Source organism: Dermacentor silvarum, chromosome 1, assembly GCF_013339745.2.
Source record: "Dermacentor silvarum isolate Dsil-2018 chromosome 1, BIME_Dsil_1.4, whole genome shotgun sequence".
NCBI classification, from domain to species: domain Eukaryota; kingdom Metazoa; phylum Arthropoda; class Arachnida; order Ixodida; family Ixodidae; genus Dermacentor; species Dermacentor silvarum.
In genome coordinates this window covers 202,098,723-202,114,160 of record NC_051154.1, presented here as the reverse complement: position 1 = coordinate 202,114,160, position 15,438 = coordinate 202,098,723, and the positions used below count along the sequence as shown (strand labels likewise).

Below are 15,438 nucleotides of genomic sequence, written 5' to 3'. Positions count from 1 at the left end.
TGACTAAAATGCCGAGCGCGTGCCGCCGGAGTGGGGCCGCCACCTTAAGTACTTGTAAAAAAAATTATTCAGGAATATATTACATGAAAGGCTCAGCATTTTGCTCAGGTTTTATAAAAACTATTTCAGGGCCTCTTTTACAACGTTTGATTAAGAAGCTTTCTGAGGAACTCATATGGGGTTTCCTTGAGCTACTGGGTAACAATTTTCTCTTTCATAAAGATTTCTTCCCCTTGCAGGTTATTGCTAAACTTATTTAGCACATACTGTAAAGCAGAGACAAGAGCTAAATGAAAAAAGAAATGTAGTACATCAAGACCAGATTAATTCTAAAACACATCAAAAAAAAAAAAAAAAACATTGTTCCAGGCATCTCACCTTGTAAAAGATTTGCAAGTGCTCATTTTTGGTTTCCGCTTGGAGTAACGAGGCTCGGTTGATGTATGCCTCAGCCTGAACAGGGTCCTCATCCTCCAGGTAAAGGCGAGTAATTTTCAGGTATGTCTCCAGTTTGTAGTCGACAGAGTATTGCCTGCCATTCAAGGAGTTTGACATAAGCAAGGATATTGAGAATATGCCTCATCAATGCAATAAAAAGTATACTCATCAATGGTTTACATCTATGGTTCTCAAAATTTCACATCTCGTCCGCATTTCGATGGGGGCGAAATGCGAAAACACCCGTGTACTTAGATTTAGGTGCACGTTAAAGAACCCCAGGTGGTCCAAATTTCCGGAGTCCCCCACTACGGCGTGCCTCATAATCAGAACTGGTTTTGGCACGTAAAACCCCATAATAAAAAAAAAAAAAAAAAAAATTCACATCTCGTGGACCCTTGCCACTCATGGATAATTCAGAGACCTTTTTGAATTCCTCCCCCCTCCCTCCTTTTTTTTCCCTGCAAGAGCACACAAAGAAGACTGGAGACAAAAGCCACAAATAAATAAAAAAATGTGTTGCATTTTTGCTGCTGCCAGGATTAAACACTTTTTTTTTGTCTGTCAGTTGCAGCCTATGATCTATCATTTAAGGCAGTGGTGGTGGTGCATACTGAAAAGTAGGATGCTGACATCTGGGGCAACACAAGTTCCAAGTCTTATTCAACATCAACCTTGTTTTCAGAGTAAAACACAGCTTCAAAATTTTCACCACAAATTTCTCGTCAGATTACCTCTGGCTCCTTCAATGGACAGAATCTGCCAAAGGTGTGTCCACCATAAAGTGTCGTCAAAGACACCCTTGAGCCCTATATTAACTAGGGTCCTTCATCTCTGGTTTTCATATTTTTTAAAACTCGGGGGTTAAAATGGGAATTATATTTATAAAGTAAAATCGGGAAGAAATCGGGGTTTTTTTTTTGTTACTGGCCAAAGTTCGGTATTTTCCTGGTAACTTTCAGATTATTAACACGGGCAGGGGTCTCCTTTTGGACACTTTTATTTTTAAAGGAGAGATGACTCACAGGAACATATAACTACATGAGCTGCTCGCAAATCATGTGACTATCTCTACAAACTTTGGCGGCACTTTTTAAAGAAATCACATAAAAAAAATGTGGTTGATCCCTCTTATATAGGAATCGGTATAGAACACGAAAGTGAAACGTGTCTTCACAGAAGTAGTGTAATGTTTATTGCACATTGATATATAATGTCTATTGGTGTTTTGTGGCTAAAGCGCCCTTAGGCGTTGATGCACCCACGCTGACGCCTGGTGGCACGTCTCCTCCATCACGACTACCAACGTCGATGACCATGAGCAACCGTCGTGCATATGGAAGCTGCACTACGCTGCACACGCTAGCACAACGCGAAAGACGAAGCACGTAACTGACACACTAATACAACGCGCAAGACAAAGCACGTAACTGAATCGTCACCGAGTCAAATCAGCGCGTACAGCGCGTCGTAATTGCAGCCTCCGCGATCAACTTCAGAAACATTTTCAGAGCTAATTGCGGAGGCCACGCTCCGCTGTGCTGAGTACAGTGAACGCCACCTAGGTGGCGTTGGTAGTGCTTCTTGATGCCAGCGTCCCTTCGAATGCTGGCATCGAGGCGTCGTAGTGCTGAGACCACCGAAGCGTTCACTGTCAGTGCGCGTTAGTGTCATAATGCAGTACTTCTCTTTTCTGCTCGTAGGCGGCGGCACCGCCCCGAGCAAGAGCGCGGGTACACGGAGGAGTGTTAGATATATAAGGCGCGTCTGTGTAGCTCTCTGCAAATGCGTTTGTGGCGCAATGGGTTAAACGCTCGGCGATCTATCGTCGCGGACCGAGAGGTCGTGGGTTCGATTTCCAAATTTTGCATGTTTGTGGAACTTTTTCTTCTGGTTTCTTTCTTTGTATTATGTTCGTGTACATTGTAAGCTGACGTATTTCCGTGACGGAAATACGTCAGTGAAGTCTTGGTGAACCCCGGCATAAAACACTTTCGTGTTAAAAAACTACAAATCGAGATGTGATAGACAATCCCTTGTTTACTACGCATCGCACTTTTTTTTTTACAAAGGAGCATGCTTCACACAAAGTACGATTTTTTTCCTTGCCTTACCAAGTCTTTGTTTACTACATTATTTAATTTTGAGCATTTCTGTGTATATCCTAGACCTGTCAGGCCTTGTAATGTACCTTAGTTGTACTCAATTGAGAGTTGCGTACTTTGTTGAGACAGAGCCTATGCGGCGTGCCACTCCATCCCTAACTATTCAACACCCATTATCAGATACGGTAGTTGTTCGCAGACGCACCCTTAAGGGACCCTGAACCACCCCTCGGGCTTGGTGAAAAACAGTCCACGGATAGCATATGCTGCTGTGAACATCTCGGCCAAATTTTGAAGTCGTGCGTGGCTCGTGGATCTCGCAAGCAGAGCGATAAGTCACCTTTCTCTCGAATGCTCTCTTTTCAACAGAAGCCTGCTCCTCACTCTTTTCTGGACACTATATTTTGTAATATAGCAGATTCCCATACATGGCTGCTATCAATCAAGAAGGGTGTTTGAATCAGTGTGCTTCTTGCTACTGTTAGTCTGTATATTTATTGAGGCTGTTTAATAAACAGGCTGAAGTAAGCGAAAATCTGCTTTCAAATTTTCATAATAATACTAAGCCAACTATCATCTCGTCATGCTCGGCCGCCTACGTAGGAATTAAACTTTGGCCACCCTGCTTATCGGTGTCGTAGCCATTCGCTAATTTTCACTAGTTTTGAACACTCAACTAGCCTCGAACCACGCAAAACTTAAGGTCAGACCACACGCATGCTTGCCAGCACACACTCTCCTGGCCGCTCCTGGTTAGACGCTTTGGCAGACTACGCTTCGTAATGAGCTATTGATAGTGCTTCAATATGTGCAAGTAGGATATAGCTACTATCTGTCGATCAGGCTGGTGCAGGACAAAGCTGGTTTGCACCCTATAGCACAGCCAGAGAGGAGCATATGAGTGCAATTGTGCACTCTAGCCCTGTCGCGCACAATGCAAATGCTGTAGTTGTATGTAGCTGCGGTCTGCTACGTAGCGTAGATACCACGGCCGCCGCAGGGTGCTGCGACGAGTCCACTGGCCGAGCGCACTGCGGCTCGCTGAGGACAACTGCGTTTGGCACGTCGTAGGCACCAAAATTAGAAATAGTGGCGTTTACGTGAATATCCAAAATCAAAATTGAAATGCGCGCCACGGAGACGTTCAGTAAGCGGAGAGTTGTGGGCACACCGTGCTCTGCCATAGCCTTCGCAGTGCAAATCATTGAAGATGGAGCGGAAGCACCGCAAACAGTATGTTCGATTGCCAATAACTCCGCTTCTGCTGAACATACTGAAGAACTCTTTGTGGCAAAGTATTTCTGTAACCGTCTAATTTAACTTCAAATGCATTTATCTACTTTGATAAAAATTGGTTCAGGGCCCCTTTAAAGGGGGGCTCTGAAACACTTTTCTAACTAATCATACAATCGCATCATTATTCAATTATGTTGCCTCGCGAATCTCCTGCCACAAATTTTTTCAAATCTTTCAAGCACAAGCAAAGTTAGACGTAGTTATCAGACCGATCAGCGGCTTTCTCTCTCCTTTCATTTCCACTAGTGCGCTGGAAGCTACACAGGGGAGACGGCAACGGGGCTCAAGGGAGCAATGCCCTCTGGCCCCGCCCAAAGGTTGAATGCGAGATGGCTTGTGGCGGCACCCCATGGCGGCCGTGGTATCTACGCTACGCTTTTCGTCGCTGAGGCCATGCGTAGCAGACACAGCAACACACAACTGTCGTGTTTAGACTGGCAGTGCAAAGATGAAATGGTTTTTCTGTCTTTTTTAAGACCACAGACACATATATTCTTTATTTAACTCAAATTAGCAATAATTGTATTACTGAGAATGTTTTCACGATCACGAAATCAGCCAATAGCTATTGTGGGTGTCCAGCTGCGTGCGATGATGCCAAATGACGACATTGTGGAAGCAAGAGCAAGCGATTTTTTACTGCTTTTTACATGATATTGTAAATTCCCTACTGCATGCAGTGCAATAATATTTGGGTCCTCTGTTCACAGCAGCCTCGTTAACAGAGAGGCGAAGTTTTCTTACTATGTTCAAAAAGTGTTTCCGGGCCCCTTTGGCTAAAGCATGCAGGAAGCTTTTTAGCAATGTAAAAATTTATCTGCTGGTACAATGTTTTGTGCAAGTGGCACTTGGCATGTACAAATATCGTACAGAAAAGACATGTCTTCTTCCAGGTCATTTTCAGATAAGGTTCAGCGAATGAACAATAAACTGTTTTCTTGGCCTGAGACAGTGGGCTCAACAACACATACGGCATTATGCATGCATATAAGCTGTGGAGGTGTGGCACACAGCTTGAAGGAAGTGAACGAGGCAGACAGAATTCAAGGGATTTGCAAGTTCTGAAATCATGCAAAGGCTCATGCTTACCAGATGCTTCTCGGACACCTGGTAAAATTGCTGCAAATTACTGCTCCATAATTCTGGACCTGTTAAACCAGTATGGAAGGATTCTTTGCCAGGGGTCAATCACGTGTGTGCCCCTGTTCATTCATAGGGTTTGACATCCCAAGGACACTGTAGTGGTGAGCTCCGAATTAATTTTGACCACCTAGCATTCTTTAATGCGCATTTAAATCTAAGTACACAAGCGCTTTTGCATTCCACTCCCCTGGGCTTACATTCATAAAGCCTCTCTTACGTTAGACCATTTCCTCATTGGCTGGTACCTGGGTGCCCACCATTCATAGAAACAAAGGTAATGGAAACATGATTCCCACTGTGATGGCCAATCATATTACTTTCACCTGAGGTGTTTTGTGGATGCAAGCCCGGAACTCTTCCTTTTCATGCATTGCAAGCTGGCCAGCTGGTATGAAGCCATTGTTGTGTTTAGTATGAACAAGGGACCAGGAGAAGAGAAACAAGAAATGAACACAAGCGCTTGCTTTTTTTGCTTCTTTCTCTTGCTTCAGGCTGTGCACTGCAGCTACACTGCTGATGTTTTCACATCATGCTTTAAAGAACCCCTCACCAGGTTTGCCCATTTTAAACAGACAGGCATAGTGTATACAATGCACGCTGACAATCGCGTCTCCAAACTGTGACACCACTGCATGCCACAAAAAAAGCTGAAATTTCAAACCAAGGGAGCCGCGCTCCCAGCTGGAGAGCTGAGGTCAGACGCATAAGTGTGCCTACGTAATTCGCACTGCTGAAACGTCGCTCACCGCGACATTCAACTTCACAAATTATTCAAGGCTACAGCAGTTATTTGTTTCACCTGTTGCTTCACTAGAGAATTTCAGGAGGAGGAGGAATAAACTTTTATTGTGGAACCAGCACTTTATGATGGCCGGGCCTAAGCCTCCCATGAGGGGTCGTCGAGGGAGGGCTTGCCTCGCCGCTGCCCTACGGGCGTGCTGGGTCGCCCAGGTTTGGTCGTCGAGTTTAGAGAAATAAAGTTTGATTGATCAAAATCAAATTTGATTTTGGATGTTCCCATAAACGCCACTATTTCTAATTTTGGTTCAAGTTTAGAGAAATAAAGCTTATGTTTGCAAGTCTGTTTTACTTTGTGCCGTAGCAAAGATGTACTTCCATTTAGTCTGCTTGTTTCCATGCCGTGCAGTCACGCACGCAGAAAACGAAAATATATGCCATTTTCTACAGGGTTCCAGTGCACGATCGTGCCCTCCGACCTGCTTGTGTCTGCGTTACTGCTCGTGTGCCACTGACTTATACAGCTAGTCAGGTGTTCTCGCGCACAGGGTGCAAAATCGTGCGCTGCACGAAACTAGACAAATGCAACAGCTTGCACGCGAGACTCCCACCAGAAGTGTGCCGTGCCACATTAACGCAAGAGAGAGAGAAAAAGGAAGGCGGGGCCCCGCGACGTATGCATCACGTGATTCTTTGGCTCCGGTATGGGAGAACGCTGGGAAGAAATTTCGCCTGCGAAGGAAGGCTAGGCCGGGGGCAAGTGGAGAGAGTGTCTATGTTGGCAGTGAAGCTCACCTCCTGAAATCATGGGTTTGCGGCACTTCAAATATTTCGATCTCTGCTATTAATCAATCAATTTGAAAAAATTTTTGCAGTAGAACGCTTCCTAGAGGGCACCTAACTTCCAAAGTATAACCAAAATTTGCTATGTGGCCTGGTGACGGGCTCTTTAAGCACAATGTAAAAGCCAGAGGCCTTGGCTGAGAAACATTTTTAAATTCCCCATCCTTTACTTGCTGTGTGAAAGCACTTGAAAGAATCGTCAAAACAAGTGCACAATAGCAACTCCATTGAAGGATGCTTATGCTACTTGAAATGCATTTTTTCTCGATGAGCTAGTTTTACCGCTTCTTCTTTCTGGGGTTTTACATGCCAAAACCAGTTCCGATTATGAGGCACGCCATAGTGGAGGGCTCCGAATTAATTTTCACCACCTGGGGTTCTTTAACGTGCCCTACAATAGAAGCACACGGGCGTTTTTGCATTTCGCCACCATGGAAATGCGGCCACCGCAGCCGAGATTCAATCCTGCGAACTCGTGCTCAGCGGCGCAACACTTTAGCTAACTGAGCAACCGCATCGGGTAGTTTTACTGCTTGTCTGCAGCAATGCCTTATTTAAGAGTTACTCTCAATTGAATCAGTTACCTCATGTTTTGTGTTTTCTCCCACTTTATGATATGGTTTAAATATTTTGTTAATGATTGAAGTAGACTTTCCACTTATGGACCTATGGCAGTGATAACACTATACAGCTCACATTTGTCACCACTCTGCAACATATTTTTTCCCCCTAGGAAATACAATGGAAGCTGTTACGTGTCCTCTAGGGAGCGTCCTACCGCAAGAATTTTTCAACTTGGTTCATTAATAGCCGAGATAGAAGTAATTCGGTGCCATGAACCGATGAGTTCAAGAGGAAAACGTCACCGCCAACATACACACTCTCTCCACTTGGCCCCGCAAGCGAAATTCCTTCCCTGCGTTCTCCCATACCGGTGCTGGAGGATCGTGTGATGCATATGTCAAGGGCCCAGCATTCTTTTTTCTTTCTCGCGCTTTTTGCTGTGCGGCGCACTTGCGCCGACAGTCTCCCATGCGAGCTGTTGTGCTTGTTTCAATTCACGCAGCACAATATTTTGACTTGCAATGAGGTTCAGTTCAAAACGGGTTCATTTCGGCTCGGTAAGCTTTCAGGCCTGCATCGCGGCATCAATCTGCCTTACCAGTAGCCATTTTATGCTTACATCTACTCTCGATTACGGGAGAGCCAGCAGTTTTTTGTAATTCAATGCACAAAACAGCATTATGTTAAAAGAAGTAACTGGAATGCCAATCCATTTCGTCGGACACATCGTAAATTATCTCGAAACTGGTGCAGTGCTGAGAATTCATTCCAAATGAAAACACATTGTGAACTAGCTGGCAATAATTCGTAGATTCAAATATGCACCATAAAGTAATCAACAAGTTAATTAGCATAATTATGTTCTTTATTCAAATAAGCATTTTGATGTCTCATAGTAATGGCCGCCTTATTGAGTAAATTAGATCAAAGGTTAGCATTGTGCTATCTGCCACGAGCAATTTTTCAAAATTGTGTGCAGCTAAAAAAAAAAATTCAGAGCCCTTCTACTACTGTGAAGATGGAAGCCAGTGAAGCTGTGACTATTGTGGGTCTGCTATAGTGAATATTGCTATAGTTAATTTATATATTATCATTATTGACTATATTGAGCGTCTTCGGCATGTTCGTCGAAGAGCACGTGCACCAGCGTCTTGTTTTTGCCCGGCGCGATGGACAAGTAGTGCGTTTGCTGCGCCAAGTCCGCCCCATCGTCATAGACTAGCACATGAGCCGCAGCGTTCATAGTCGTGGCACACTGCATGGCATCATCAGGATCCTGGATGATGTGGTAAAATGAGCGTCCGTCCCATAGTGAGTCCAAAGGGCAACTACTGATGACAACGCTAGCGTGATCTCTACATCACGAGACAAAGGGGCATAACGATCGGTGGGACGTGCCGCCGAACGAGTATCGAGACACTTGTGAAAGAGGCATCGGCGGTGGCGAGGGGTATAACAATGGGCCATCCATCATCCGTTTTGACACCTGCACCAAGCCACTTTATACATAAACCAATATATATCTGCTGCCGAATATTGTTCTACACGTCATTTTGTACGCGGATGCGATCCGCCATAACCTAGACACCCTTATACAGGGACACAGACACGACGGACTTGCGTCCCCCGAGAGTTCAAGAACGCCAAAACGCTGCTGCTGTAGGCGGATGCAGAATGGCAATCCCAGTTCCAGCATACGAGTCACTTCATTAGAGAAATTATCGTTGCAACGGCAACAATTCGTTTGCGTCTCAAAAGTACAATCAACCAAGAAAACTAACTGAACCTACTGAACTAACTGATCCGATGACGTGCTTGGGCAGTTTTCATGCACACCTGTGCACTCGTGGGGACTGTTGTCGATCTTCGTCTCCTTGGGCAACATGTATTCAATGTTTCGTCTTCCAAGTTTCGAAAGCACAACTCGCTGTGTTTTCGAGCAAAAACAAATGGAATGTCTCGAATGCTTCACAAACGAGAACGATCACTGCCGTTCAGCCACCCAGCGCTATGCAACTCCAGAACGCTTTGTAATTGGTCCACGTGGTTGCTCCTAGCAACGTGGCACGGTATCCGTGCACCGCTGCGATTCGTAGCTTGGCTCCTAGAGTTTATTCACGTGTAACCCTTGTTTCGTTTTGCAACTTCAAAGTGATAATAAATCGAAGATACTTCTGCGCTCATCAAAAGGTAGTACATCGTTGCTCTTAACAGACATCTCCATTAGTACGAAAAAATATCCATGCTCTATCTTCTAAATGCAACTCCCTTGTTAATGCGCACCATGGCGGGGCGGTTTCGGTACGAAGGACTGGACGTCTTTTCACTCGCTGTTGGTAACGCATCGAAAATTTTTCTCTCTCGTCCACATAGTCCATGTCCTACATAGAATGGCACAACCCACTACTGGGGATTGGGCGGTAAGTAGTTAAGGCACGAAATCGCTTGTGCTGTATCACTTTTTTTTTTTACCCCGCTCAGATCGCGACACTTGCCGCGCTGCACAAAGCATGCCGACAGTTTGTCAACCATGTTGGCGTGATGGTTTGACCTGCACTACGGGCAGCGTTGCCGTATTACGATAAGATTAGTTTAACTTTCCATTCTTTTTGCCCTTCGTCGTTGGCTGATATGAAGCCAAGCCTTCGTTATTGCCTTAATCGGCCACAGCAAGTAATACCCTGTTCAGAAGGGCTCTTGAGTCATCGCTTCCTAGCTTTTGCATTTCCTAGCTTTTGCGAAATCGTATAATGGTAACGCTATTAAAGGACGTCGTCTCACGAATCTCATGCTGCAAAACTTTTTTGAATTCTTCAACTATATAAGTGGAGTTATCGTACCGATACTCGGATTTATATGTTTTCGTCTCCGCTAGCACGCTGGATGATACACAGGCAAAGCCATAGAGTTAATATAACATAACTCGATGGGCAAGGGCCCGGCCAAAAGTTGAGTGTTGCGGCACTCCGTGGCGGCGGCAGTAGACTACGCTACACAGCACGCCGTTGCCATCTCGGCGGCCACGTGCAGCAGACCAGATACGCACAGTGCACAGATGAAATAAGTCTCCTGTCTTTGTGAGATCGCAGGCATATATATTTTTCGTTTATTTTATTTAACTCAATTTGCAATTTTGTATTAATGAGAATGATCTGGCGATCACGAAATGAGCCAATAGTGTTGGTGGACCACCTGCTTTCGATGGCGCTGCATGATGACATTTCAGAAGTGAGAGCAAGCGATTTTTTGCTATGTTTTACAGTATATTGTAAATTCCCTGCTGCATGCAGTGCAGTAATATTTGGCTCACATGTTCTCAGCAGCCTCTACGACAGATCTGAAACGTTTTCTTACTACTTTCAAAAAATGTTCCAGGGCAACTTTAAAAACGCAGTCCACACCAGCTATATGGCATTTTTTATTCTACTCTGTTCACGAGTTACGCAGTTGTGAAGGCAGTTACACCCACACTAGGAGGCTCACAGTGCACTTCTATAAAGAAAGAAAGGAAAGAGGGCAAGGTGGAGAGGACAATAGGTAGGGTGTGTTGATAGTACATGATGTGCAGTTACATGCTCCATGCCTGGCACACCAGGGACAGCCCAGAATTGGAGGAGAATGTGGTGGCAATGGGTCTCTGATGGCTGTGTTTCGACTTCCTGACTAAGATTTAGTGAGTATTAGCCAATCATGTGGAGAAGTGCGGTAGTGCATGATCCCTGGTATGGTGCAGTTGCATGACCAAGTTGGCACTTCCCGATGTAGTACGCAGTGTGGTGCATGGATGAGAGTCGCACAGGTGAACAAGAGCTATAAACAGTGCACACAATGTGTACCCTTTGATTTTTGTTGGCTGAAGGTCAATCACATTGGAGTCAACCTGATAGAGAAGGTGGCGAAAGTCTAGATGGTGGTCAAGTGTGACAGCCAGGAGCCAAACGTGCAACACTCCCACATTTCTGTTCTATTCAGGAGGGAAGGAACGGATAGGTGCAGCTCTGTGCATCCTTATTGCAAAAGGGAAGTAGACAATTTCATTTCATTACAACATGACTCTGTGAAATTACTGTGACACTAAAGAAAGATGCACACATAAAAAAAATAATTCGGATAAAATTAGCTTTAGGGTGCATTGAGGAAGCATTTTTATGTTGGTGCCAATATTTTTCAATATAAAGAAATAAAGAAGTCAGTGTTGAAAGCTATATGCCTATCTTAAAGCTTTGCAACGTTGATTGGAGTACTTGATTTGCAGTTTTTTAAATATGCACACACATCTTAAATTTTAACTGCAAAGAAAGAAATGGCTTGAAGCAGAAAGCATGGAGTCTACTTACTGTTAATGTTCCACCATTCTCTTTGAAGAAAACATCTCTGTATTTGTTGCAGCACTACTGCAAAATGAGAGTGCAGCTGAAATCTGAATTGTAATACGAAAAGTTTTGGATATCATGCTGCACTATGAGAGTGTGCAAGGTACCTTGGTGGGGAGTTAACCATTAGACAATTTCAGAAGAAGAGTTTAAAGCATGGGTTCTCAAAGTGGGTTCCGCGGAACCTACGGGTTCCGCAGGCCCCTGCTCGGGGTTCCGCGAGCCACTGATAAATTTTCCCTGGTCCCGCTCTCGACAAGTGTCTAAAACGGCGAACACGAGGTGCGCTTGATCCAAAGAACCTCCATTACGAATGCCCGAGTGTCAAAAAGCACATCACAGTGCGTAACAGCAACGCGCGAACTGCGCAATAAATACGCAAGCAGCGTGTAGCCGCCCAACCTCTGAGAACGGGCAGCGCGCCTAAGCTTTCGCACTTGAATCTCGGAGGCCGTAACTTACCACCATGCGTCTTTCTCCTATTTGTAGATAGGGTAGGTGCCGATAGCGTGCGCACTGACCTCCAACGCAACGTATACGTTGGAGGAAAAAAAAAAGAAAAAAAAAAGAAAACGCGGAGCACCGCAAATGCGCGCCGCAGAAGAGCAAGAACGGCATAGCGTCCAACCGAAACGAAGCGGCGCAGTCCGCGTCGCCGTGGTCCTCAGCGGCAATCGTACGCGGCACGTGACTGACAGCAACGGCGAAGCGCTTCGTGCCTAATTGTGCCTTTAAAGCCTTTATTCTTGCGTTTATCGCCGCGCGTAACACCGCGTTGGCGGCTAGCCACGTGCCTCCGTAAGTGCGTAGTCGCTATCTCTGATCGCGTCGATAACCACCGCAGTTTCGTCCGCAGCGGTTGCGGCAAATAGTAGTTTCGTTTTCACTCGATGCGCGCGTCGGCTGCGTGCCTTCACAACTGCGTAGTCGCCTCCCATGGCAGCGTCGATAGTGACCGCAGTTTCGTCCGCACTTCTTGCCGCGAAAGGTAGTTTCGTTTTGACTTGGTGCGTCTGTCAGCCGCCTGCCTTCTGAACCGTAAAGTGACCGTCCATGATCGCGTCGATAGCGGCCGCGGTTTCGTCCGCACTTCTTGCCGCGAAAGGTAGTTTCGTTTTGACTTAAGGGCCGTATTCTGAAACGTTTGCCTAGGCCAAATTTCTTTTTTCGCTTTCAGGCGTGCGCTGATTGGCTGTTTTAGCAAAATTGGATGAGCTGAGCCTGCCTTCTGAACCGTAAAGTGACCGTCCATGATCGCGTCGATAGCGGCCGCGGTTTCGTCCGCACTTCTTGCCGCGAAAGGTAGTTTCGTTTTGACTTAAGGGCCGTATTCTGAAACGTTTGCCTAGGCGAAATTTCTTTTTTCGCTTTCAGGCGTGCGCTGATTGGCTGTTTTAGCAAAATTGGATGAGCTGATTGGGTGGTTGAGCCCGACGTCATTCAATTTTGTTCAACCAGCCAATCAGCGCGCACGCTGATTTCGCCTAGGCGAACGTTTCAGAATACGGCCCCAAGTTGGTGCGTGCGTCAGCCACCTGCCTTCTGAACCGCAAGGTCGCCGTCCATGAACAGCGGTTGCGGCAAGCAGTAGTTTCGCTTTTACTCAGTGCAAAGCTGTCGAAGATAAAAAGCACCGGCTACATCGCGATGGACGGACAATTTGTTGGCGAGCAGCTGAGTGGCGAAAAAATAATCTGGATGTGCGCCCGTTGGTGCAAAGCGCGTCTCAGATGAAAACGCGCGCCGCGAAGGATGTCGCGAGGCCTTCGCCGCTGCTAGCGCTAATCAGTCATGAGATGAAGAGAATTTCAGCTTCCGCACTGGTCTTGTGCTAAATAGAAACAAGATTTGACGATTCATTGAGTAAATAAAACCGTGTTGACGTAGTGCAGCATTTGTTTGTTTTCTTGATACCCTCGATAATTCGGTTAAATCGGGGGGGGGGGGGGGGGGGTTCCTTGGCAGGGTTCCTTGGGATGAACGTACCTGAGAACCCCTGGTTTAAAGTATGCCCTGATTTAAAGCTAAAACAGTTAAACAAGAATTATGACCATAAAACCAGAATACCTCGGAACAAGCGAGCTCACTAAAATGAATGAAATATACTTCAACATTACTGCCATGGCCACTCGATAAAAACGCAGATTTTGATGGAGCGGCCATGCGACTGCACTCACTTCTGCCCAGTTTCCAGTGGAATTCCAACGAGCACACTGGCTGCTTCTCTCCAACTGTCCTCTTCTACGTAGATTTCAGCTAGGTGTTGTCGAATGCTTGCCACCTGTACAGAGAAGTAGCTTGAGGTGATTTAAAAAAAAACATTTAAAAAACGTGTGACGGGCGCATACCGCGTCTGTCACACTGCCCCTTCTAGCCACCATAGTAAAACGCCGCCCGCAGACAGCGCTACGGCATTTTAATTTTTTTTTTGTAGAAAACGCAGACGCGCGGCCAGAAACAGAGCCAAAGCGGAAGGAAAAGCGTGCGCCGAATTGTAAACATGATAATCGTCAACGCTCGTCGCAATGGACCTTGTTGACGACACTAACAACGGCACATTGGTTCGCGATGCTGGGCTCGATTTCAGCGATTTAAGCTCTGGTGAGCGTGACACGCTGCTGAGGGCTCGCGCTGCCAGCATTGTTGCGTACTACGACGGCGGCCTCGACACCGGCTTTTCCGAGCGCGAAAGCAGCGAGGACTCCAGCAATGCGACGTCGGGCGACGAAGCTGGTCTGGACGTTCCGTCGCGCGGACCGGTCGGGCATCCCGCGACATCAGATGGACGTGACATTCACTGCTGCTTGCAATTTCAGGTGTGAGTTTAGCGAGCCAGTAACACCAGGACAGCACTACGCGATAACGTAACTACTGAAACTCGAAAATGCGGGGCGCAGAGTCGAGCGAAAACGACCCAGGTTATTATTTTAAATGCGAAGCATTTCTTGGCGAACATTTCCTACTTTGACAGTATCTATCTATCTAGCCGCCTACACCTTTGTGCTCTCATGGTCGTTTCGTCAACTTGGTACGTACCGAAATTGGCATACTAGGACAAGCGTGGACAATGTGATTTGGGCAAGGAACTTCGGTATGACCTTGAACTGATATAGCGATAACACAGAAACTAGCACAGGTTTCCGCACCCTTTAAACAAAGTTTCGCCGTATGCAGATTTCAACAAGATGCCTTGAATCTGCCGCAATTCTTTATTTATGACAAGCCCGAATTCCTGTTTTGCAAATTTGTCATGCAAGTCATAAGGTCATTTATTGCTGCTTTTCTTGTTCAAAGCAACTTGGCTTTCTCATGGTACTTACAGTTTACTGAACTGCCTCATTTGCTGCAATAACTGTAGTCCCAAATATTGATACATCATTAACTTGAAAAGCAGTATCAATTATAAAGTAATCTAGATAGCTTGTACACCTTCTCCGTTAACAAAAAGCAAGCAAAACTCAGGATTCGAAATGTGGAAGTTGTGTGACTGTAGCTTAAGCTTGGTGAACTGAGAGGTGCATACTCAGTGACAGGCTTCAGTACTACCAGGTGTTTTATTGGAACTATACAGAATTTTAAGAAATTGGCTGTGGCAGATAGCACAATTTTAGTCGTCGAGTTTGATTTCTCAAAGAGGTAGACATTCATTTTATAAGAAACCAAAAAGTGTAGCCGCCTTTAAAAAAATTCCACTAGTTAAGTTTTTTAACAAAGTACTTAAGAACACATATTGCAACATACTAATTGTAGCTGGTGAGATTGCAAGGCATATTCACTTGGAACAAATTCCGAGGATGGCACCATTTTCGAGATATGCATTGTGAAACTTGTGGTAAAAAAAGCATTGTTACACTTTTTTAACAAAGCACCTATTTATGCATTGAAGTACAAAAATAACTGGAACGCCAGTGTATTTCTTTGCACACTTTGGGAATTAA

General features: G+C 45.5%; 1 pseudogene; it reads right to left on the bottom strand.

Annotated features, from left to right (window-relative positions):
• Positions 1 to 324: 324 nt before the first annotated feature.
• The window catches only part of LOC119436424 (COP9 signalosome complex subunit 4-like), a 47,841-nt pseudogene continuing 32,727 nt past the window's right edge, over positions 325 to 15,438 (bottom strand).